We start from the raw sequence: 24,182 nt of genomic DNA on the forward strand, positions 1-24,182 counted from the left end.
ACAAATACATATGCCACTGATGAGCCAACATCTTATATACCGGTCAGATAATTTAGAGTATTCTTCCTACCTGATTTCTTTAAATCACCCCTGTAGCATTTTTCTGTTTCCTTAGTACTCCATATTTCTTAGTAATTTCTGTCAGAAGCAGCTGGTGTTGGGTTAATCCCAGATCGGAGGCTTTAGCAGTCCCATAAATCCATTAATTAGTATAATCACATCCAGGCTGGGTGGCCCAGTGCCACTACAGGACAGGAACCCAGTTGCTGAGTAAGGCACGCTTTTACTGGGCAGGTTTATTTATCTAATGTCTGGCAGCATGTGCTAGGCTTTTAGGTTCAGCTCTACAGTGCACCCTTCTAAAGCTCATGGCATAAGAAAAAGAGGGAAAGGGCATGTGTTCTTTTGGGGAGTCAGAACAGCAAAAATAATCCAGAGCATGCTCAGTCACGAATGCCTGTTAACACTTCAGATCTTCAGGGTCAAATTTTAAAGAATTTATAATAGGTTCAAAACTGCAGGCAAGCCACTAAAGAAGAAAGATGAGCATTCATACTACAGTTAAAAAAACTTAGCTAACAAAACTTTATAAATCTGTGTAGCTCATCCCCTTCACTCAGCTTTTCATAAAGCCCTAAAACACAGAATATGAAACCTAAGAACACAATTCCAAAGCCTGCAGGGACACACACAAATTACAATGCTCAGCTCCATTTGTTGAACAGAGTTCAAGCCCTTCTTAACTCTGCAAATTCACTTTCACTACCCAGCCGTCAGGATTCAGCACTGACTGCACAGCTCAAGTATTTCCTTTCAACCCTCCATCCAGCAAACTCCTCCTCTATCCAGCTAACTTCAATCAGCAAACTTAATCACCAGAGGCCCCAAAACAGCCCAGCTGGGCAGCCATTAGAAGCAGAAATCTGTGCAGTAAAACAAGTTATGTCACACCCGTCAACAGCTTCCTGTCTTGCAAATTGATGAGAACACAAATATGAAAGGAAAATTATATTTACTAATATATATATATATATATATATATATATATATATATATATTGAAAGAGAGACACATACACACGTTTTATTGGTTGTTTTATTAACAGTACATTCAAGTTTTTGAGCATCACTATATATTTTAGCTACAAGCTTAATTGGCAAGAATGCATGCTTATATTTTACATCTATCTCTTTTTTAATGCACACTTTCCCCTGCCCAGTAAATTAACATTTTTCTTACTCCATCACCGGGTATATCATGGAATTTTCCTGAGGGGATGTTTGGGTATACTTACTTTTAGGAGCGCAGTTTGCTTTTCCTATGTACCTTTCAGTAATATAGTGAAACAAATGGCCACATCCTTCAAGCAAGCATGCTACTGGTAGGTCCCATATAAACTAAATTGTTATTTAACAATGGCATGCACACAAATATGCACCCAGATGGCTACGGCATTTAAAATTAATCTGCCACCTTCTACCTATAAGGAATCCAGGTAGAGAGAATGAAAAAAAAATCAATCCCACAGTAACCTATACCTAACTGATTAGATGCTTTTGTTACCTGCCATTCTGCTTTTAAACAGTGATGTTACTGTATAGTATTCTTCTATTAGAAGAGTTAATTTGTGCTGTGAGTCAGTTCATTCAGAAGTAACATCTGTATTTGTTCTACAAATAAATTACATATTTTTGCTTATTTGTTAACTTGGCATAGCTGTCCATTTTCAGGGGCAATTGGGAGAACTATTTGATTAATTATTTGCTTGGAATTACATAGCAGACAAACAGACATGGAAGGAATCAAACCCTGTTTCCTTGACTACAGGAATCTGCTCATTAACAGCTCAGGGCCTTAATATTCTGCACTAAAAATCAGACATGCTGAAAGACATATAATTAAGTAGTTGTTAGATACTCTGGGAGGATTAAAATGTAGAAAGTTGACAACAACTAAAATTTTCAGCAAATGGACAATGTCTGAGGCAGCATGTTTTCACACAAGAAAAAAATGATGCTGTGATCTGAAGCATAACATTGCCAGACGTGAATTTCATCAGCTGGGTGAGTGAGAGTAAAGTCTGTCAATTTAGTACAGAGGACTACGTCTATGAATCTCAGACAAGTTTCATCCTACAGTCCTTGATTTAATTCCATCAAATTCCATTTGCATACACTTAAATCTGAACAATTCACCTAATCAGGCCATGATCCTGAGTCACCCACTGAAAACACAGCCTAGATGGCTTATCCAGTTAGCAAACAAAGAAGAAACCAAAGTAAGGGATTCCACTTCTGGACCTTAGGACCACCTCCTGTTTCCTTGACAAGCTCAGGACCTCTGTAACTTCTCATGACCCTCTGATTCATTTGTTCACCATAAGTCTTGCCATGCTAGTTGCAGCACAGATTGGCTTTCATAGACAAAGAATGACCGACAGGGCCGTGTGATACACCTGTGCCACGTGAATGGACACAGTAAGGCATCCTTTCAGCCTGTACTGCAGAATCCAGCCTTATGTCAGGGTTCTGTAGAGGCTAGGCACTGTTTCTGTGATTTAGAACTCTCCCTGGAGTCATACACCTGATAGGAGGCAAGTCCACGTTGAGAAAGGCAAAGGAAGAATTCTGCCAGACCAGCAAATTCCAAAGCACTAGCTGGAGTGGAAACTTAAATGCAATAACCTTGGCTTGGTGCAGCCAAGTAGAAGAGAGTCCCCTTAGATTGCATGAGAGCTCTGTATGAAAGCAATAACAGTGGACATGCATGTCAACTTTTTATAATCATTAAAAGTAAGGTGGCTATCACCAAGAAGAACAGACAGACAAAGCTAGAATTCTCTTTTCTGTGAGGACACAAACAGTTAGGGTTCTCGGTGACTCTGATTCTCAAATAAAGGTTTCAGCTACAGAATTTAAAAAAAACAAACCTTGCTGAACAGGAGCTTTGCTCTTTACCAGAATAGTTTAGAGGCCTGAAAGAAAGCAATGTATTACATCTTAATTCAGATATTTTACTGTACTTTCATAGTAAACAGTTAAAATTGCAAATGAAAACAATTAAAATGCTATTAGGGGACAACAAACAGGCAATCAGTTTTTTTCCTGTCATCAGGCCTTCATACAAGATGTTATAAGACCACAACACTGACTTACTAAATATTTCACTCCTATTATAGACTGCATGTCTTGGAGTGGAACAGTGGTAAGTATTGTTGCCTCATAATACTTGGTTCTCCAGTCTGGTTCTCAGCTAGTACGCCTTCTGTGGGAAGTCTGCGCACCCTCTGTTTGTCCATAAAGGTTTTTCCATGTGCTCCGTTGATATCCCAAACACATGCAGTAGTTGATCTGTTGACCCCCAAATTGCCTGTAGGTGTAGTATTGAGCACGTGTGTGTGTGTGTGTGTGTGTGTGTGTGTGTGTGTGTGTGTGTGTGTGTGTGTGTATGTGTGTGTGTGTGTGTGTGTGTGTGTGTGTGTGTGTGTGTGTGTGTGTGTGTGCGCGTGTGTGTGTGTACGTGTACATCCTATGATGGGGTTTGTGCCCTATTCAAGGTTATTTCTCTACCTTGTGATCACTGACGTCCAGGATAGGTTCTACCTCCTCTGAGACCCTGACCTAGTTTAAGAGGATAACCAGAGAAAGAATGAATAAAACTACCTTGAGTCTCCCTGAATTAACTGCAGTGAGTGCTTTCACAAATACACACACACACACACACACACACACACATATATATATATATATATATATATATATATATATATATATATATATATGCATTTGTCTTATGTAACGTTTCATGTCATACATTACATAATGCACTCATTTTCTAGGAAAGTCACTACTGGGTGGCTAAGATTTAGCACTGTTAAATTATTCTTGTCTGTTTAGTTTAAGTTAATGGCAAGATGCACCTACTGACAAGCCAGTGAGATGAGAAATTCACAGGTCAGCTTGACAGTAAAAATGATCAATTGCCTACAGATTTCAAAAACTAGTGCCCCTGCACCTCAAAATCTGTACACGAAGGACTGCGATTCCCACATCCGTTGCTACTTATTTACACTAAGTTAGACTTCACTGTTACATAGAAAGGGGAACAGGCTGATTTTTATATAGACAACTGTTACCTCTAGTCCATGAACAGTGCTGAATGCAGTCAGTTCTGACGTAATGTTACAGTCAATATGAGAAACACTCACAGCAAGAACGTGGACTGGACACCACAGCTTTTGAGGAGTTCCTTGAAATAAGAGACTACTACTCATTAAATGTGTTAGGTTTTATTTTCCATACTTATATTGTCAAAACTATGAGAAAAACCTAACCAAGCTAGAGTTTTTACTGTATGATACCTTAAACTTCCTGGAATAGAAACCCATGGGATATATGCAAATGAGCCCTTAAGGACATCGTGTTTCAGCTATATGGCTTCTGAATGTCCATGACGTTTTACTTTTTCACTTTTAAGTCTTTATGGACAGTTTCAGGCCAACAAAGTCAAACACCAGTACCTGTGGACATGCATACTGCGACCTTCTTATGACCTTATTAGCGCAGCATAAGTAGACTGTTTCGCTATAGTCTAGAAATACAGGGTCTTTAAACCCAGCTGATGTCCATTAAGGTGTCTGCAAAATATCCCAACTAACAAACAAAACCAAATAGTAAAAAGGTCACACAAGCAAACCAATTAGTAAAAACTTCAACAAAAACCAAGTCAAGAAGAGTTTGCACTGTGTGATACCTTAAACCCCCTGGAATAGAGGGCAATGAAATATATGCAAATGACCCCTTAAGGATGGTGAAAACTCTAGCTTGGTCATTTTTTTCTTGTAGTTTTTACTAATTGGTTTGTCTAAGTGACCTTTTTACTTTTTGGTTGTGTTTGATACTTATATTGTCAGGAAAGTACTTACCAAAGACAATTTGATGTAGCCTACAAAGTGGTATTTGCAGCAACTTATCTGGCAGTGGTATGGAGTGCAACTCCAGCAGCCAAGCTTTAAGAACTATATCATGGAGTTGTGCCTACATGGAACAAGATCAAACATCTTCTGGAATACAATGAGAAACTGGCTACAATGTTACATCATTCAGATATGGCTAAATTGATATTGGTGGCAAACCTTAAATTGTGTGTAGAAGCAATGCCTAACTCCATGTTTAGTCTCATTTATAAGTGGGTGAATTTTAAAGACTGTACAGTTACTTTGTCTCTGCTTGACAAATTAGCAAATATCAGTACATTTCAGACTAGAAAGAAGGACAATAACAATTCTAGACCTGATAAAACAAACATAAGACCCACTTATTCTGACACCTTTGACCACTATACTATGAACAGCAGAGGCTGTAAGTCCATTCAGGCTTCTGAGGTATTGCAGCTGCCCATCTCTCTTCCATCACACCCCCTCCTCTCTACTACCCATTTTAGCAACTGATTCCACCTGTTCACCACTTTCTTGGTGAAAATATGTTGTCATATATGCATTAAACATTGTCCCTTGACCTGTTAGTCACAACTTTTCCTCTCTGCACTATTCAGTTCCAGTACAATTCTGATACCTTTCACTCTTAATGTCTTACATATTCATAACATATCCCCTTGTATCTCTTCTGAAAGGAAGTTAAACTTCCTTACCAGTTTAGTATTCCTGTCACTCCCCTCATATTCCTGGTTTCCTTCCTCTGTATCCTCTCCAACACTGTAACTACCAATGCCCGTATGGCCTTCAAAACTATACAATTATTTCAACTGTGGCCTTATCAGTGCCTGACCTGACACAAGGACATGATCATTCTCTTATGTTTGGATTAGACACTTCTAAATATACAACCAAGTATTTGATACATGTGTACCACTGCCTTCTTACTCTCTACCTGATAGTTTCAACTTTTCATAATAATAACCACTCAAATCTTTTTTCTACTCTGGACTGTTTTGCCCAATGTCCCCAAGTGTATAACTACCCTTGGTTTAGTATTGCCCAGGTGGTAGCATCACACACTTGGAAGGATTGATGTGAAGCATTTACATCTTGTACATTGCCTCTAGTATCGGTTTGACCCTCTCCAGGCTCGAACCTATGCAGTCCTATTCTTCGAACTTTAGTGCAGTCTCCAAGCAGCTGATCTAGTTTTCCTCATGTGAAGACAGAAATGAACATAGCAAGTAGATCCACCCAAGACAAACTCCCAGTGGAACACTGCTTTTCAGTATTTTGTTACCTTCTGAAATTTTACTGCTCTAGCTACTACCCATCCATTCTCTTCTACATAATCAGTCTGTTTCCCATCTACACAATTTACCATACTGTTTTACCTTCTAAGCCATTATTTTTTCATGTAGCTTGTAGCCTTAGGCTAAGCCAATGGCTTTGCTAAAGTCCAGGCAAAACACATCCATAAGGTTACTCTGTCAACACTTCAGTTTGCAAGCACAGGCCTCAGACAGTTTTAGGGATAAATAATAAACATTTTATCTGAATTAAAACTTAACTTTTACTGAGTTACTAAAGGTCTTTTGCACTTGGCTCTACAGCCTTGAAGAAGACAAACAGAATATCTGATACATGACACAGGAGTTGGGGGTTGGTATAACAGTTAAGGTGTTTGACTCACTGACACAAGGTGCAATGTTTGATTCTCACCTTTGGAAGGGAAACTGGCTATGCTTAAAATGGCTTACAAGGGCAGCTGTCCTAGTACTTGTCTATGAACCAGTGATCTTAAATCCCTAGTGATAAAAGTATTTCTCCTTTGACTTAATTTGAAGAAACAGTGCCATAATTCACATTCATTAAAAAGACTCACCAATTAATTTCAGCATTCCAATCTCATGGCTGATAAGTCTGATACTTCAATATAAAATAACTTTATTTATATATACCATCATCCTAAATAATGCATAAACTCATGGTCAAATGCAAGTGGCTCTTCATTAGCCAGATTGCTAAGTGGACAATAATACTGAGAGGGGATACACTTCCCCGTCCTGGACCCACTCGTCTAACCCCAGACCTCATCAAACCAGTCCCCATACACATCCTGAAACAGAAGCAGGCTACCTCTCCAACCACCTACACTTAAAATACTACACAGCAACCTAAGGAGTCTCTATAACAAAATTACAGGAGTTCAAGCCACAGAAACCTGGTTAAAGCCAATTACTAAAGATAAAGAAGTACTTCCACCAGCTTATAATATACTCAGACTAGACAGAATCAACAAAAAAGCAGGTTGAGTTGCTATTTTCTACTGATATATTTTAGATCTCTTCACATACCATAATGCTATACCCACTTTCAACAATGCTGAACTTCTCATCTCACTCCTCAAACTGAATACTGACAAATTTGTGGCCATCATAGGTCTATACATACCACTTGTGACAACATTCCCATCCTGGAAGAGATCCCGTCCTTGATCTAAAGGGAACATTTCTGTCCAGCAAAGGAAAGCAGAAGCCAACTGTTGATCCTCAAAAGCCTCACAGGAGCATACTCTTTGGCAGCAGTAAAGCTCTGAAGGGCTTCATGCCCAAACTTGTCTTTTAGACAGCTCAGCTCAGCTTGAGCTGCTTGACAGTTTGGGTGTATGGAAGGTGGCTTGAAGCTCTGGAAGCAGGCCAGCTGCTATAATCTCGGCAGGATATATAAGCTGTATAGCTAAGGCTACTGCAGCAGTGATCAATATGAAAAACATTTAAATGTCAAATGAAGCACACCTCTGCACCTGCACTGCACCTGGTTAAAACTAGTACTAATATAGCTATATGAAGTCATGCCATAACTCTTTGCTCCTAGATTTTGAGCAAGTCTTTATAGTAACAAATATTCTTATGTAAAAACTGTACATACTGATGACAGTGCACTACATACATCTCCCTGTATTTACAGAATAGTCATATACAACCCATGTAACTGCTACTTTTAATGGAAGCTGTAAATGATGTAACTGATGCCAATGATGTCTGAATAATGGAACTAATGCTCATGAATGAAATTGACTGTAAATGATGAAACAATGCAAATGTCCATAACATCTGTTTAATAGAGCTTTTCTTCTTGCACGTCTGCTGGAAAAGGGCATTGCTCAGTCAGTCATTCATGGTGAACAAATGCCAATAAATAAATAAATACAACAGACACTGTTTTAAATCACTTCTTAAATAGAGGTACTACTGTTCTGAATGTTAATGAATGTGCCACAGGACACCTTATCTGGCATTTCCTAGTTTCAGTTGCCCCCAAACAAATGGACTGATTGGCCCCTTAGGGTTCTAACTAAAACAAATCGCTGGTAGCTGTTAGAGGAGCCACTGGACTTGGTCCTGGGGAGAAGGGGGATTTACAAAAAAAGTTGTACTACAAGATCCTCAACAGTCTGACTCTGTCAAGGGTAGGACATGTTTACTTAATTTAGTAAATATCATTGTAAAGGTCACTGAGGCACTTGATAGTGGTCATATGGTCCATAAAGCACATATGGATCTGGTCAAGGCTCTTGACACCATTCCCCTTGCTGCTATTATAAATGGGCTAAAAAATCTAAATACAGACACTCGTGATAAGATGGATAGCAAACTGGTTGAAAGATAGAACACACATACTTAGGGTAGGAGGAACTACCTCAGATAGCAGGAAGGTGGGTAGCAGTGTGTCACAGGTTTCAGTGCTAGGACTCCTCCTTTTTCACATATATTTTGCTGACCTCCAAACCAGAAATCTAGACCTGTGGTTAATTATTAAATTGGATGATGACTATCTTCTTCTTCTTCTTCTTTTGGCTGCTCCCGTTAGTGGTCGCCACAGCAGATAAACTGTTTCCCTTTCTTCCTGTCCTCTGCATCTTGCTCTGTCACACCAACCACCTGCATGTCCTCTCTCACCACATCCATAAACCTTATCTTAGGCCTTCCTCTTTTCCTGTTACCTGGCAGCTTAATTCTTAGCATCTTTTTCCCAATATACTCTGCATCCCTCCTCAGCACATGTCCAAACCAACGTAATCTTGCCTCTCTGGCTTTGTCTCCAAACCTTCCAACCTGGGCTGACCCTCTAATATACTTATTCCTAATCCTGTCCATCCTCGTCACACCCAGTGCAAATCTTAACATCTTCATCTCTGCCACATCAATCTCTGACTCCTGCTTTTTGTCAATGCCACTGTCTCCAACCCATAAAACATAGCTGGTCTCACTACCCTCTTGTAGACCTTCCCTTTCACTCTTACTGGTACTCGTCTGTCACAAATCACTCCTGACACTCTTCTCCACCCACTCCATCCTACCCATACTCTCTTCTTCACCTCTCTTCCACACTCACCATTACTCTGAACTGTTGATCCCAAGTATTCAAACTCATCCACCTTCACCACCTCTACTCTCTGCATCCTCACCAAATTGGATGATGACTATAAGTAGGCTAATTACAATTACATGTTGGTGATCAGAAAAAAGGCTGAAATTAAACCCAAAAGGTGAGTATTGTTACATTTGGTAAACAACTATTATTTACAACTTAAGTCTAGCCACTACTGAATGCCAAATGGACACAGTAGGCTGGAATCTTGGCACATAGGCTGACAGCCCTCTCTCCTTCAAGCACCATGTAGCATCCGCAGTCAGAAAATACTTCTGTCTAGCTCAGCTGATATCTAAAGGCACCTCATCTAGAACACAATAAGTTATCCTGCTGTTCTCAGTGCTAAATATATCAGTTCTAGAAAGCAGTGCTCCTTTGCCATGTACCTATTTAGACACATCACTCAGCTATAATGGCCCATTAGGATTCTAACTAAAATAAATTGCTGGTCTAAAGGCTCTTAGTTATCATAGCAAGCTCAAATCCTTATTCCTATACTCTGTCTCTTTCTAAATCCTGCACAAAGACGTATGTCTTGTGTTATGTGATTTTACATGAACAGTCACTGTTGTATGTATAGTTTGCTGACAGATAAAGCAATTTGATTAGGTGATTTTGAAAATCCATAACTGTAGATACATAGCACTCAAGTCTGCAGTCTGAAATCATTCTGTACAATAACAGTACTATGCAGTCTACACTACACAGATGGAAATAGTTATCTATTGATTGATTGCTTTTGTTATCTGGGAAAGTCTAACTGGGTGGAAAACCCCTTTTCTGAGGAGGCTTGGGAAGAAAAGCTCCAAACAGAAGTTTGAATGTGAAAGTTATATTTATGCAATATGGCAACATGTTGACTTAGGACATGTCAGAATGTGTTGCATTATGTAGTTCACAGCCTATGTACTTCTGAATGACTGACTGAAAGAAGCAGACGAAATCCACTTAACTTTTCTGTGGCAGTTTTAAAGCTTCGGAGAATAAACAACAGTGACCAGTGTATAACCGTATAACATATGACAATGAAATAATCTTCAAACTATTTATGTTCTCATAAGTTTTGCAGTTTAGCATAAACAATTTAGCCTAAAAAAACCTGGCAGATGGAATCCAGTGTTAAAACTGTTCCATGTGATAACACGGTTTACACTTTCCAGCTTATAACGTGTCTGTGATACTTGACTGTTGTGAATTTATATATGCTGAAGTTTATCATTGGTGATATCAGTGCACAGTCTTTATGTCAAATGTATCTGGCTATTCACTTCCCCTGGAGGCATCTCTGTGAAAGGATGCTGGTGATCGGACAATAAACTTAGTCAAGTAACACACGAGCTTAATAGCTTGATACCTTACTTACTTACTCATAGCTCTCAACCTTCCATCGCCAAAATGAGGAACACTCGCCTTCATAATGTGGAACAAATGGGCAAAATGTGGAACACATACTAATGGCTTACTAACAACTTCAACTAGGAAGGTCATAGGATGGTTAAAATTTGCTGGTTTTACTTATAAAGAAGATCTTTTAATGGATTAATATGATTAATTTCTCTTTACCATGGATTTCACTTAAAATAAATTTCTAACACTGAATGTGTGACAGACTCTTTTAATGTGGAACTTTGAGGAACTTCGAGGAACATGAACTTTTTAAGACCCCAAATGAGGTACGTTCCTCGTAATGAGGTACACTTGAGAGGTATGACTTGTATGTCTGATTATTTATTTAGAATTTTTAAATGCAAAAGCGTGATGCTTCATGAACACGAAATGGCACAGATCATAAGGGCAATGCTAATACTCGGTAATTTTGAAGGTTAGCTGATGAAGTAGAACTCAGTGGCTGGAGGTCAGTTCATCTATCTTTGGAGAGTGAAACATGTACCTAACCAGACATATGCAACAGCTGGAATGTACACAAATGTTCTTTACCAGTAGAATCCAAGGTATAAACACATTGTCCAATATGAAGCATGTTAAAGCTCTACCTCTACACTCAGTCTCCTATATGTTACTGAGAGGTGATCTATGCCTGGCATAAAACGCTTCCTTGGATCCAGCTCTGACAGAGCTTTTGCATATTCGCAAAAAAAACTGGCATCAGAACCACCAGATCTAAGGATTTAAATTTTGCTTGTAACATAAATAACACATGATGGAGAGACAGCATACCTCTCAACCTCTCAGCACATGAAGTCTGGATAAAGTCATAAACATTGGGGAAACAAAGACTCAAAAATAGGGACATTTTCTAAAAACTGCTCTTATAAACTTAGAAAGTTGATAGAATAACAGGATTTGTGTTAGTATGAATTTTCTAAAGGGTATGAAGTCTAAAACTCAAATGTTTGTCATTTTTTTTTTACTTCAATACTTAATGATTTACAGGACAGGCCAAAAATATGAAGCAAAAATCTGGTCATTCTACAAATATCTGGACAGTTGAGAAGTATTTGAGGTAGATATGTGTCTCAGGGGATCCAAAAAAACAAGTAATCTTTGCAGTATCCCCAAAGTCTCAAACAACCCACTAAACAAGTATAGTGGGTCCAAAAACAAAACGGTGTAAGAAACTTCTCTGTGTGCAAGATTTTCAGTCCATATATCTCTAGTTAATCACTGTATATTAATCAGATCAGACAACAGTAGTAGAAGTAGCGAACTTAAACTCATCTTAAAGGAAAAAAATAATAAAAAATATGTTTTACAGCAAAATAAATCACTCCCTTGCCTGATATATATATATATATATATATTTAGAAAGCTTGTGAGGAAACTATTACTCTATTTTTGTTTTACATGGATCGCTTGTCTGTGTACTTAATAAAAATTTTTGACTGGAAACAGACTGCCTGCCTTGCTTGGATTACTTTTGAATACTTAGTAATTCTGTACAATATTTCAAATTATATATTTTTTATTTTCTCAACTTAATCTGATCTTTTTTTTTTTTTTTTCTTTTGGTGGCCCTCATGTGGCTTGGATGGGCACCACCCTGGGTATCACTCAGGACACTTGACAGCTTAACTACGGTATTGAATATTTGTATTCAGATCCCTTCATGTATGTAATAGAATGTAGAAGCAATTAGTAAAATAAGCCTTATTAAATTATGAAAAATGATTGTTTTAACTCACCGATTCCTACAGAGTCATACTTGCCATTAAATATAAGTTGCTGTGCAGTATGGAAGCATGCACTCGTCATTAACACAGGTGTTCCCTTAACTCCTGAAATGAATATGCATTAGTGATTTTTTTGTACCAATAAAGTTTAAAATACTGAACATGCACCTGCAGACCAATCTACATTTGTAGCTTAGCATGTAATTTATATGGTTAGTAACTGAAAATATTAGACTGCCTTTGGAAGAAGGAGTTAAGTATCGCCTACACACACAGACAAACACACACACACACACACACACACACACACACACACACACACACACACACACACACACACACACACACACACACGCACACACACACACACGCACACACACACACACACACACACACACACACACACACACACACACATGCACACACACATGCACGCACACACATGCACGCACACACATACACACACACACACACACACACGCAAACACAAATGCACATAAGCATATACATATGCAAAGACAGACACACAGACAGACAGACAGACATAGACACACACACACACACACACACACTATTCCTGTGTACCTTCAGTATCCATGGGCAGATATCTTTAGTAAATAATTCATCTTTATTTTGTCACTCCATACCTCCAATCTTCACTGCAGTCTTAAGTGGAGACAATCTGTATCCTGGGTTTTTTATTCTTATTTGAATATTTTTTGGTGGAATGCATTGTCCAGCATAGTCCAGCACCATTTGTCTTTTTCCTGCCATGGTTTCCTTTCAGCCTTGTACATCCTTACAGCCATCCACATCTCTGCTTTTCCATCTGGTATGTAAATACTATCATAGCAATTCCATAGAGGTACAAATCTGTGGGCACCTCAAGATTTTCCTACTAACCAGTGCCTGACTCTCTGTTACTATTGTGCCAAGGTTTTATTTTTTTCCTTCATTCAGAGTTCCTGAGTTGTAATACTGTCCTTCTTCAGTATTCTCCTGCTATGGTACCTGCTCTGAATATTCCATGGCTGACCACACTTAACATATTGTAATTATGGATGTTGTTTTTTATTGGCACTACATTTTTATGTCTGCTTAAGAATTGTGCCATTTCTTCTATTTATAGGCTACATACTGCTGTTTTCATTTAAGCACTGTCCAACACTGAAGGCAGTTAGCTATATGTTAATTATACAGCAGTGTAGCATTCAGAGACTTTACTTACAGTGTATCTGTGCAACAAAACAGCAGACAGAGAGCTGGTTATATTATTGCTTTATATCTAGCTGTGTTCTTATCTACTTAATACTGATCCTGGCAGGCTTACTGCGGGAGAAAGAACTTGTAATTTTACTGAGTTGGTTTGCTGGACTATAATTTTCTTCTTAAAGACACTATTATCTACATTTCCTGATATGCTTTTAATTTATATTCTGAGAAAGAACCAGACTTGACCGATTTTTTTTTTTTATTTTGACCAAGACCTTTTTGTGTTTGCATACTGGAAAATCAGTGACTATGCAGTTTGAAGCTTAGCATTCCAAATTTCAGTTAGTACTCATTAAGAACTTATTTGTTAGCTAAACTATTTTCAAACTTTTGATCTACATTGGCTGATGTATGATTTGATGTCTATCTTTGTTGTTGAGCTTTTACCGATTTTGTTTTCCATTTTCAAGGGACAGAAAGGTCAGTTTATAATTTTGTGCCCAAAATAAACAGAATTGATCATTTATAGTTTAGTTTTGAGGCTGACTTGGTGATTGTGGTAAACTGTAACCCCTGTTTGTTTGCACAGCTGTGGGTGCCAATTTAATTTTTTGATGGTGCTGCCATTCGTAATGGAGAACAAGGAATATTTGTACTGTTAACTTCATTAATATAACAGCTGGTGCTATATTACACTGCAAAGTACATTCTTTAAGTTTTTTAATGTCAAAATAATCGTAATTGACCATTTTGCAGAGGTCTGTTGCTGGTCAGGCATGTGAAGGAGGTTGCTACCCCCAAACCCCTGTCAATGTAATGTTTGGCAATCTGGCAACACATGTTTGCAGAGTAAGATAAATGCCAAGTAATGAATTTCATGGACAGTTCATGTTACATCTGCTGCAAAATACATTCTTTAATTAAATTAATTAAATTTAAATGCAGTCCATTCCATAACAGTTTCAGTAATGTAACATTCTTCATAATTTCTTTATAATTTTAAGTCTTCATTTTACACATCTGTTGTTAGACCTTGCATGTGAGAGAGACAGCCACCCATCCCTTAATCTATAGCAAGGCTTGTAAAAATGTAGTTATACAACGACCCCCCCCCATTAATATTCCAAAACGTGCACGCTGATTGGTCAGCGTATACGTTGTAAATCAGACTTATACTAATGGAAAAAGGTCCGGTCGCCTAGACTTTTTCCATTAGTATGTCTTTTTTTTTCTTACAGCAACGGAGAAAGCAAGATCTCCATTGCTTTTTAGAAAGTGTCTCGCTATGTTAAAGGAGTTTAACACAGCGAGACAGCTTTAAAAAAAGCAACGGAGAAAGGAAGATCTCCGTTGCTTTTTTTAAAGCTGTCTCACTATGTTAAACTCCTTTAACATAGCGAGACAGCTTTAAAAAAAGCAACGGAACTTTCTCCGTTGTTTTTTTAAAGCTGTCTTGCTATGTTAAACTCCTTTAACATAGCGAGACACTTTCTAAAAGGCAACGGATATCTTGCTTTCTCCATTGCTTCCACCCACAGCTCTGATGTACTGCGTAAGCATACGCATGCGCAGTACATCAGAACTGCCGCAGAATACCAGACAGCTGCAGAAGAGCAGCAAGGAGGTATTATACAATGCCATTATTTAAGAAAACTAATTATTTTTTTTCTTAAATAATGTCATTGTATAATAGCAATAACCCACTTCTGAGTGTGGGTAATGCTGGATTTACCCACGGTTGTCTTAGTTTGGCCACTCTGGCTTCGCTGTCGTAACCAAACCACGCCAACCGTGGGTAAATTCAGCATTACCCACACCCAGGCATGGGTTATTGCTTAAATATTATATGGTGGGGGTTGAAGGGGTAGCTGAACCCTCACATAGATGAACAGGCAAGAATTCTGTGTAGAATATGATTTTTGGTAAAAAATGTGTGTTAATTTTTTTTGTCTGTAAATTCTAGGGATTGTTAAACAATTCATACCATGCTGCTGTAAAATAAGTTGAAATACATCTCTTATGCTGTATACTGCTTCATTGTGAACATAAATTGCAAAGGACAATATTTCAGCACCACTCACAATAATCAGTCTCTCCGCCCATCTAGCAATCATACTAAACAGAGGATAGCATTTGTAGGCTGTGTAACTTCTGTTGCAAACAGTTCTGCATGCGTTCTGCATGGTCCAAGGAAGGAAGTGCATCAACAAGAGAACTTCACAGGTAAGGCTGTATTGTGCAAGTCAACTCACCTCTTGGTTCTAGATGAGTCCCCTGTCCAAATCCATTGAGGCCTTAACAAGTACAACTACAGTAGATATTTTTAAACACTTTTATTAAATTATCACTTAAGACATTTTCAAAAGATCACACGTCCAGTTCTTTTATCTCTGTTACAATACTCAGTACTTCAAATACAGTTGGTTTAAACTCTGATTTCCATTTTCTAGAAATTGCTTTTTTTGGAATCCACCAGAGTTAAATTTAATAAGGCCTTACTATGTCTACGCAATTCAGATCATGAATTCCAGCTCATATTTCCTTAGTTACACCCATTTGCTCACCCAATAATTCTGACAGAGTACTCTGTCAGAATTTTTAAAGTCTGACGACTCATTACACTCCCAGAACATATGTTCCCAGCTGCCTGTATCTTCCTCATCACACGTCCAACACTTGCCATCTACCTGAGGAAAAATTTCTTTAGAGTCTATTTGGGGTGTAACAGTACTTATGTAAACACTTCCAAGCAAAATATCCTAAACCTTCTAGACTTTTTAGCATACTTGGGACCCATACACATGTCTTTCTACTGTTCTCTTGTAAATTGTTTATCCAATCTCTCTCTTCCCAATCTTTTCTAACCTCCTCTGACTAATTATTATAGTTATTGTGCAATAGTTTATATGTAGTACTAATTACCCTTTTAACAGCAGCTTCTGTTCTAGATTCATCTAAAAACTCTGCCAGATTCCACTATACCATTCTCTTTGCCTATTCTTTGATATGGATCCCTGGTAGGGAAAGCAGTCTCTAGACGCAGTCCAAAAGTCTTCTTGGCCTCATCCCATTCTGTTACTTTTCCCTCTCTAGTTATTTGCTCCTAATACCTTGTTTCCTTTACCAGTTTTCTCCAGTATATTCCAGCCCCCACTTGCCTGTTCTCTGTTCTCCTACATGCAGTCATCCCTATCAGCAGAATCTCCTTTCTGCATTCTCATGTTGGCTTAGTTCTAAGAATACTTTCTGCTACTTTATGAATATAATATTGTGTACGGCTGTTATTATTCTCCTTTTGATCTGTGTTGTCATTATTCTCCATTTCACCTTTGTCTAAAAGCCCACTCTCTCTTTACTTTTTGAATTTCCACCCTGCTTCACCATTATCCTATCCACTTTGAATTATAACTCTCTGCTTGTGTTACATATATGACCCTTCATATCCCTTCAAATCAGGTAATCTTAAATCACCTTGTTCTTTTGGAAGGATCAACCTATCCCACTTAATCCTTGCCCTCTTCCCCTCCCAGATAAATTGCTTCAGCTCTTATTATTGTCCACAATGTCTCCTCTGGTTGATAAAATTATGCCTGACCTGAATATAAAGCTAAAGGGACTAAAAACATTGTCTTTGCTTGTATCTTGCTATCCATATCCATAAATAAGAGATTTCAGTTTCTCAGGATTTTGTATCATCTTTTGTTTAGTCTGTTCACGCAAATACTTAGCTACCAGAAGAGAAGCCTTTTTTTAATCCATACTCCTAAATACTACACCTTGTTGCATCCCCATAAATATGAGCATTGCTGAAGCAATTTACGTGTGGATACATAGTGCTATAGCCTTTGTTTTATCTTCATTAATTCTATATCTTCAGAAGACTTCAAACTGTCTCAAAATGTTTCACAACACTGAAATGTCCTTTTCTGGCTTTATCAGGAACATAATACCGTCCAAAAATAAAACCAACTTTTCTTGATTTCCATACCAATTATAGCTTTGAATTCCTGAATCTCATTTCTTTTGCCAATGGTTCTAAATATAACACAAATAACAAAGGGCTAAGAGAGCACACCTTTCTGGTTCCTCTCTTCAAATGCAACGTATTAGGGAAGAATCCTCCTAGTTTAATTTTTGCTTCTGATCTCTCATATATCCTCCTAATTAACCTTATTGTATCAGGGAATGCAAATAAATCCATTTCCCTACTCATAAAACCCCAGCTTACTCTGTTGAATGCTTTCTCTCTGCATCAAGACCCACCAACAATAGCATTATTTTCTTACATTCTGCTTCTCTCTGGAGCATCATTGCTGCATTAATGTTGTCAAATGTTTGCTTCCCCTGCACAAAACCACATTGATCCATATCTATCAATTTTGGCAATACCTCTGCTATTCTTTTAGCTAGTATAGACATAAACACTTTGTAATCATGGTTTAAAATAGAAGTGGATCTATATGAAATTGAGATTGATAGGTCTTTACCATATTTAGTATTACAGCCACCACAGCTTTCTTCCAAAATGTTGGCACTTCCCCTCTTTTTAAAATACAGTTAAACAAAACCCCTTCACATCTTTATTGCTTTCTTCCCTAACTTCCAAGCTTCCACAGAAATGCTGTCTGTTCCAGAAAACTTTCCCACAGACTGATTCTACATCACAATCTGTATCTCATGTTCTCTTATCTTAACAGTTAATTGTTGAGCCTCATCTATATTATCAATTATATCAATATTTATGCATTCCATAAATATATCCATTTGTGCTCTTTTTTGATTTCTACATTTCTCTGCTTTATACAAATGTTCTTATTATGTTATGGGCTCTCTAAGCTTGGTGACAGGCTTTTTACTTTCAGTTGCCTAAGTCATTGTGATAAAAGTTTTTGTGTTCTGGTGTTATTATCAAAAAACAGTTGCTTAACAGCAATCTTTCTAAACTCATGCATATTATCAAGGCAATCCCATATTTTATTTTTTTTAATTTTATTTTGCATTTGTTTACCGGGAGAGTCCGATTGGGCATAAAACCCTTTTTCAGCCGAGGTCTGGGAAGAAAAAAGACCATTGTTAGCAAACTATTTTGTTAGTAGAAAGAAAATTGAATAATACAATAAAGAAAAAAACAGTAACAGACATTCATAACGGTAAAAAAACTAGAACAGAATAAATTGGTCAAGTGGGAGACAAGACCAATAATCTTGTATAACAATGCTTCTAGAAGACAGTTCTTACAGTAGTAGCAGGTAGTGACACTGTATACAATAAGAGTGCAATTACGATACTTAGTCTTATATACAGGTAGCATAGCAAACTGAAGACTTAAAATCTGACAGATATTAACACTGAGAAAGAAAAAAAAACAACATAAGGTAGTCATATGACTTAAATTCAATGCTCATTACATATGCAATTAAAATTTTAAAATCAGCTAGTTCCATGGTTTGGGCTACCCATGCCCAGTACATGTACAAGACCAGGAATTGTTTTGGTGGGCTTTAATGTGATGCTTGAAGTTTTTTAAGCTAGTTATAGTTCTAATTTCAAGTGATAAGGCATTCCACAGTTTAGCAATGTAGTAGGAGTATAGAGAGTCACCTGAGCTATTTTTACTCCTGGTTACTTCAATTAGGGCTTTATTAGTGGATCTTAGTGGACAGGTACTTATATGGGGATTGAGGAGGCCTTGTAGAGCTGTTGTTTTACTGGGTATAAACTACTAAATATAGTACATTTGGTGGGCGGTAGAGAGTTGTGTGAGGATGAGTTGGTGGGGTAGTTCTAACCAAGATAGTTGTCTTAGGGCCTTACAATGATGGGTTCTAGGAGGACAGCTAGTGGCAAATTTAGCTATCTTATTACAGCAGGCATCTAGCTTGCTTAAGTCTGATTTGGAGAGGTTGGTAAGGATGGGTGAGGCGTTTAGTAAAGTTGACAGAAGATGAGTTCTGGCTGTGGTTATTCTGGAGATTGTGGTTAGGTAGTTTTTGCATCTGTATAAGGTACCTATTTTCTTGTGTACTTTTTTTACAGTCTGAGCAATGTCTAAGTCGAACTTCAGATTTTGATCAATAACAACACCGAGAAGTTGGGTGGATGGTACTGGTTCAATCAGAGTCTTATTACTGGATCTGATAAGGATGTGAAGGATGATTTTCCCTTTAGCACTCTGCAGTTGCTCCTCTTTTTGTTCTGAGAGATCCCCTCATGATGGAATACTTTAACCATTTCCAACACCTCCAAATAATTCATATTACTTCTTAACCATATCTGTTGTTTTTATTTCTAGCCTATTTTGAAACTCCATTTTCACTTTATCCCACTCAGTAATTATAACTTCTGAAGAAATTTCTGTCTTCCCTAACAACTATTGAATAACACCCATTTCCCATTCCTTAAATTCTTTTCTTTTTAACCGGTAGGTGGGAATGCGCCAGTGTCTCACTTTTACTTTATTGCCCTGCATTTTTAATCTTAGTTTTTATTGGTACAGAATGTTACAGCCTTCAGTTCAGATAGCAAGTAGATCTATACAGGACTGAATTAATACAATATCTGAAGACAGTATTAATTCAGTCATGCAAAGACAAAATAACAGCTATCAGATAATGAAGACTGTTACCATATGTTGTTTTCATAGCATGACAAAGTTACTACAGCTTTCAGATGCTGAGCTGTGCATGACTGCAATAATATATCTGAAGACTGTATTAAATCAGCCGCACACGATACACTAGATTTTTTATTAATTCTATAGCAGGTAACATCGTCACATAACTGTATTTTGCTGCCCAATGAAACAGTGTACCAAATGGTATTTGCAAAGATGCAAAATATCTGTCTTGCAGTTATTTGACTATTACTTCTCACTGCTGGGTATTACAGAACAGTGCTTGTCATATAATGAAGACTACGACTGTGAATGCACCTTCTCCATCATTATTTTTCCAAGTGCATTATTAGCATGATGCAAAGTTTTCTGCATGCTTTTGCTCCCCCTGCCATACCTGCCACCCATCAGGTCCCCCCAGTTGAACTCTGCTCATTTATTTCCCCATAGTGGGTATCCCCAGAGTGAGGGTGAGAGACATCCAGGGAGGCTGATAAACAGGCAGGCATGAAGGTTGTTTATGCTGTCATCTTCATCTACTACTTAAGGTGTATTACTTGGACTGAATGCCTCCATAGGCAAGGGGGATCAGTGATCCTTCACTGTCTCACTTCAAGGACCCCAATGCTAGTTGATGCCCCCATGCACTTCCTATGAAAACTGCTGTTAAAGAAATACGATTACCAAATGCCCACCTGTAGGCTATGCCTTGCAGCACTGACCCTCCCTAAGAGATTGTAGCAATGGACAGCCCCCTGTCTTCCCTCACCCCTCCCAAGATAGATATGCCTGTTTTCCCCACGCAAGGTCCAACAGATGCCCAAGCTGCAATCTGAGCCATAGACAGAGTTTTATCTCTCTGTGCCAACAGATCTGATATTAGCATGGTACGATTAATACGTTCTCTCTGTGTTGCCTTACTGCCGCTTTGTCAAACAATCAAGAACATGCTATCTGTTGCTTCTTCATAGTCATCCTTTTTATAAATAAACTACAATTACTATTACTTCTACATACTGCATTTTACTTCTCCCACTGAGTATGACAAAACAGTGCTTGTCAGAGAATGAATCCCAACCTGCTTTATGCTGCTTGTAAGCAGCGCACCAAATGTAATCTGCACACATATAAAATAAAGTGAGATATTCATCTAACTGATATGGAGTTCTCACTATCAGGTTTCACAGTACAGCACTTTGAAAAGAATCGATATCGCATCGTTTCTCGATTAAACAATGCATCAAATGATGTTTGTATGTGCAATAACATTTTTCCTAGCATGTTAGTATGGCACAATCCATAAAATCTCTGTATGCTGTTCCACTGCATCACCCTCAAATTGGGTATCATACAATATGCATGTATTTATTTATTTATGTATTTATTTATCTTTGTTGACTAGGAAAGTCTGACTGGGCAAAAAAAAAAAAATACTTTCATCAGCGGTATTGGGAGAAAAGCTCCACAATGAAATTACATGTAGTACATAAGGTAGCAATCATTTTTCATACCCATAATTCAGAACAGTGTTTGTCAAATGCTCAAGACCACGTTCCTGTACGTTGCTTTGTTAGACCATCTCCTGCTCTCAGTTCTACCTGCCCATCCCTGCTCTACACCCTAATGTACCTCTGCTTGTACTCTGCATGCTAACATTTGGCACTGACAAATGATTCTGTCTTAATAACTCAGCTTACTACTTTACAGGATCAGTTTCTAAGGTGGTCTGCTCTGATGCACTGGATAGCCCCTTTAGGTTCTCAGTGGACTTTGTGTAGGGGACTCACTTAAAGTAAAGAGAAGAATTCACTTTCACAATACAGTCACACCTCTTGAACTGTCTTGTTAAGCATTTCTGACTTTGAACCATGCAAAACCCATATGGTTGCCTATTTGTCAAGGCACTATGGACTTCTGAATCAGTAATTAATATGGATATTATGAGAATATGCAAATACACTGGAATATAGGAGAGATGTAATACCTTTTACTGAACCAACATAAGTTTTATAATTACTCAAGCTTTCTAACTAACAGGAGTACTTTATCAGGAGCTGATGTACTGATGTTAGATACAATGTTTTAATATCTACTTATATCTAGAAAGGCAGTAAATCACTTGGGTTCATAGCTTCACAGGTAAGTTCTAGGCGTTCAGTTTACAGACCATTTCAAGCTTAGCTTCTTTCTCAGTTACTAAAAAACACACTTGAAAAATACCAGTGTTAGAAAAAATATGTGAAGCTTGAATGGCAACTACACCTCAGAGACAGACACCTTTGCAGTGACAGAGGCCTCTCTTAATTGGTATAGCACCTAATGATTGTTTTTTTGTCATATAATGATAGTAGTAAACAGACTTTCAGAGAGACATTAGTGTATTCTGTAATATTTTAGCTGCTGTAATTTCTATACTTCAGAATAGAAAATTGGTATCTGAACTAGCTTTAAATGCTTTTCACTTCTTCTTGTGGTGGTGCATTCCCCCAAAATTAGATGTTTTGTAGGGTTTATATATCTGTCCATCTGCCATTTATATTTTACCTGGTTATTACTGTCTTTTGAGTACTGTCTGTTGAAAGTGTGATGAATATAAATGAGACCCTCAGAGCAGTGAGAATACAGGAGGAAAACATATATGCTAAAATGATGGTACCAAGTACTTCCCTACTCTGAAGTACATCAGTCTTACAGTCGATATATGTGCTTACTAAGTTATGGTACATCGCCTGCAATCACAGGTAATAATGACTCCTATGCAGATATGTATACAAATGCCCTGTATAATCATCTTAGCAACTGTATAGACTCGGCTGCGCCTGTCCAGATTAAAACCAGGCCATCCCAAAAAAAACAAGCCACTTTGGTGGATATCTAGTATAATCAGATTGTATAACAAAAGGAAGAAACTGATCTCCAAGAACAAGAGGCAACTGCCTCTGCACTGAAAGAATTCCCCTCTACAGACTGAGAAAGAAAATCAGAGGTCTTGTAAAGTCCTCTAAAGCTAATTATGAAGTTAAAATAGCATCCCCAGCCAAGGTCAATCATAAGGCATTCTTTAACTACATCCGGAATCTAAAAGGGAGTGCCCAGCTATGACCTGAATTGGTAGTAGATGGAACCACTCACACTACACTGGAGGAAATTGCCAGCTGACAGATCTGGTGCAAACTTCACCCCCTATCTCCACCAGCCATATCCCAAAGCATACTTGATACCAGTTCTCTACCTAGTGTCTCTAGAGATCAAGTCATATCTGCACTCTCTAAGGCCAAAAACATGGCCTCAGTGGGACCAGATAACATCCGAGGTTGCTTACTAACCAATTTAAAACAGGACCTAGCTGACCCACTTGCTGTTCTCTTTAACCATAGCCTGAGAAAGTACAGTTGTGTACACTTACCATAAATGTAGATGTTTGAGTGTCTTCACTGTTGCAGTCATCACTGTAGGGTTCTTCCTGCCGGCAGGCAGCCCTCGGTCGGCCAGAATCCCAAAGTCTGGGTCCGGCGTCGGCTGTTCAGTCATGCTCCCTGACGTCAGAGCACCATGGGTACAAAGCTGCCAGCCGACGCCATGTTCTCCAGTTTTTCTTGCCCCAGATGTCAGGTGCCCAAAAGTGAAGGCTAATAGTAAAACAAAAATGTAACATACAACAAACCCCATACCCTGTAGCAAATAAACCTCAGAAGAAGGGTGAAGTAGGAAACCACAGTAATAAAAGTATAAGAGGGGACAGGGGGGTGGGTAACCCAGGCTGCAACAGTGAAGACACTCGAACATCTACATTTATGGTAAGTGTACACAACTGTACTATGTTCATAGTGTTTCACTGTTGCAGTCATCACTG

At 38.2% G+C, this 24,182-nt stretch overlaps 1 protein-coding gene across 2 annotated transcripts in view; it reads right to left on the reverse strand.

The window, feature by feature from the left end:
• Positions 1 to 24,182, reverse strand: part of PDZD2 (PDZ domain containing 2) — a 2,738,687-nt gene that overhangs the window by 1,800,872 nt on the left and 913,633 nt on the right. The window contains exon 1 of one of the 2 annotated variants that reach the window (XM_044073377.1): positions 71 to 842. The exons of the other annotated variant lie outside the window; for it this stretch is intronic. The gene's annotated coding sequence lies outside the window, so the exon portion shown is untranslated. Of the gene's footprint in view, positions 1 to 70; positions 843 to 24,182 lie in introns of those variants that run through there. 2 annotated transcript variants of the gene reach the window in all.

This window comes from Protopterus annectens, chromosome 1.part1 (genome assembly GCF_019279795.1).
Source record: "Protopterus annectens isolate FY-2018-M chromosome 1.part1, PAN1.0, whole genome shotgun sequence".
In the NCBI taxonomy this organism is placed as follows: domain Eukaryota; kingdom Metazoa; phylum Chordata; order Ceratodontiformes; family Protopteridae; genus Protopterus; species Protopterus annectens.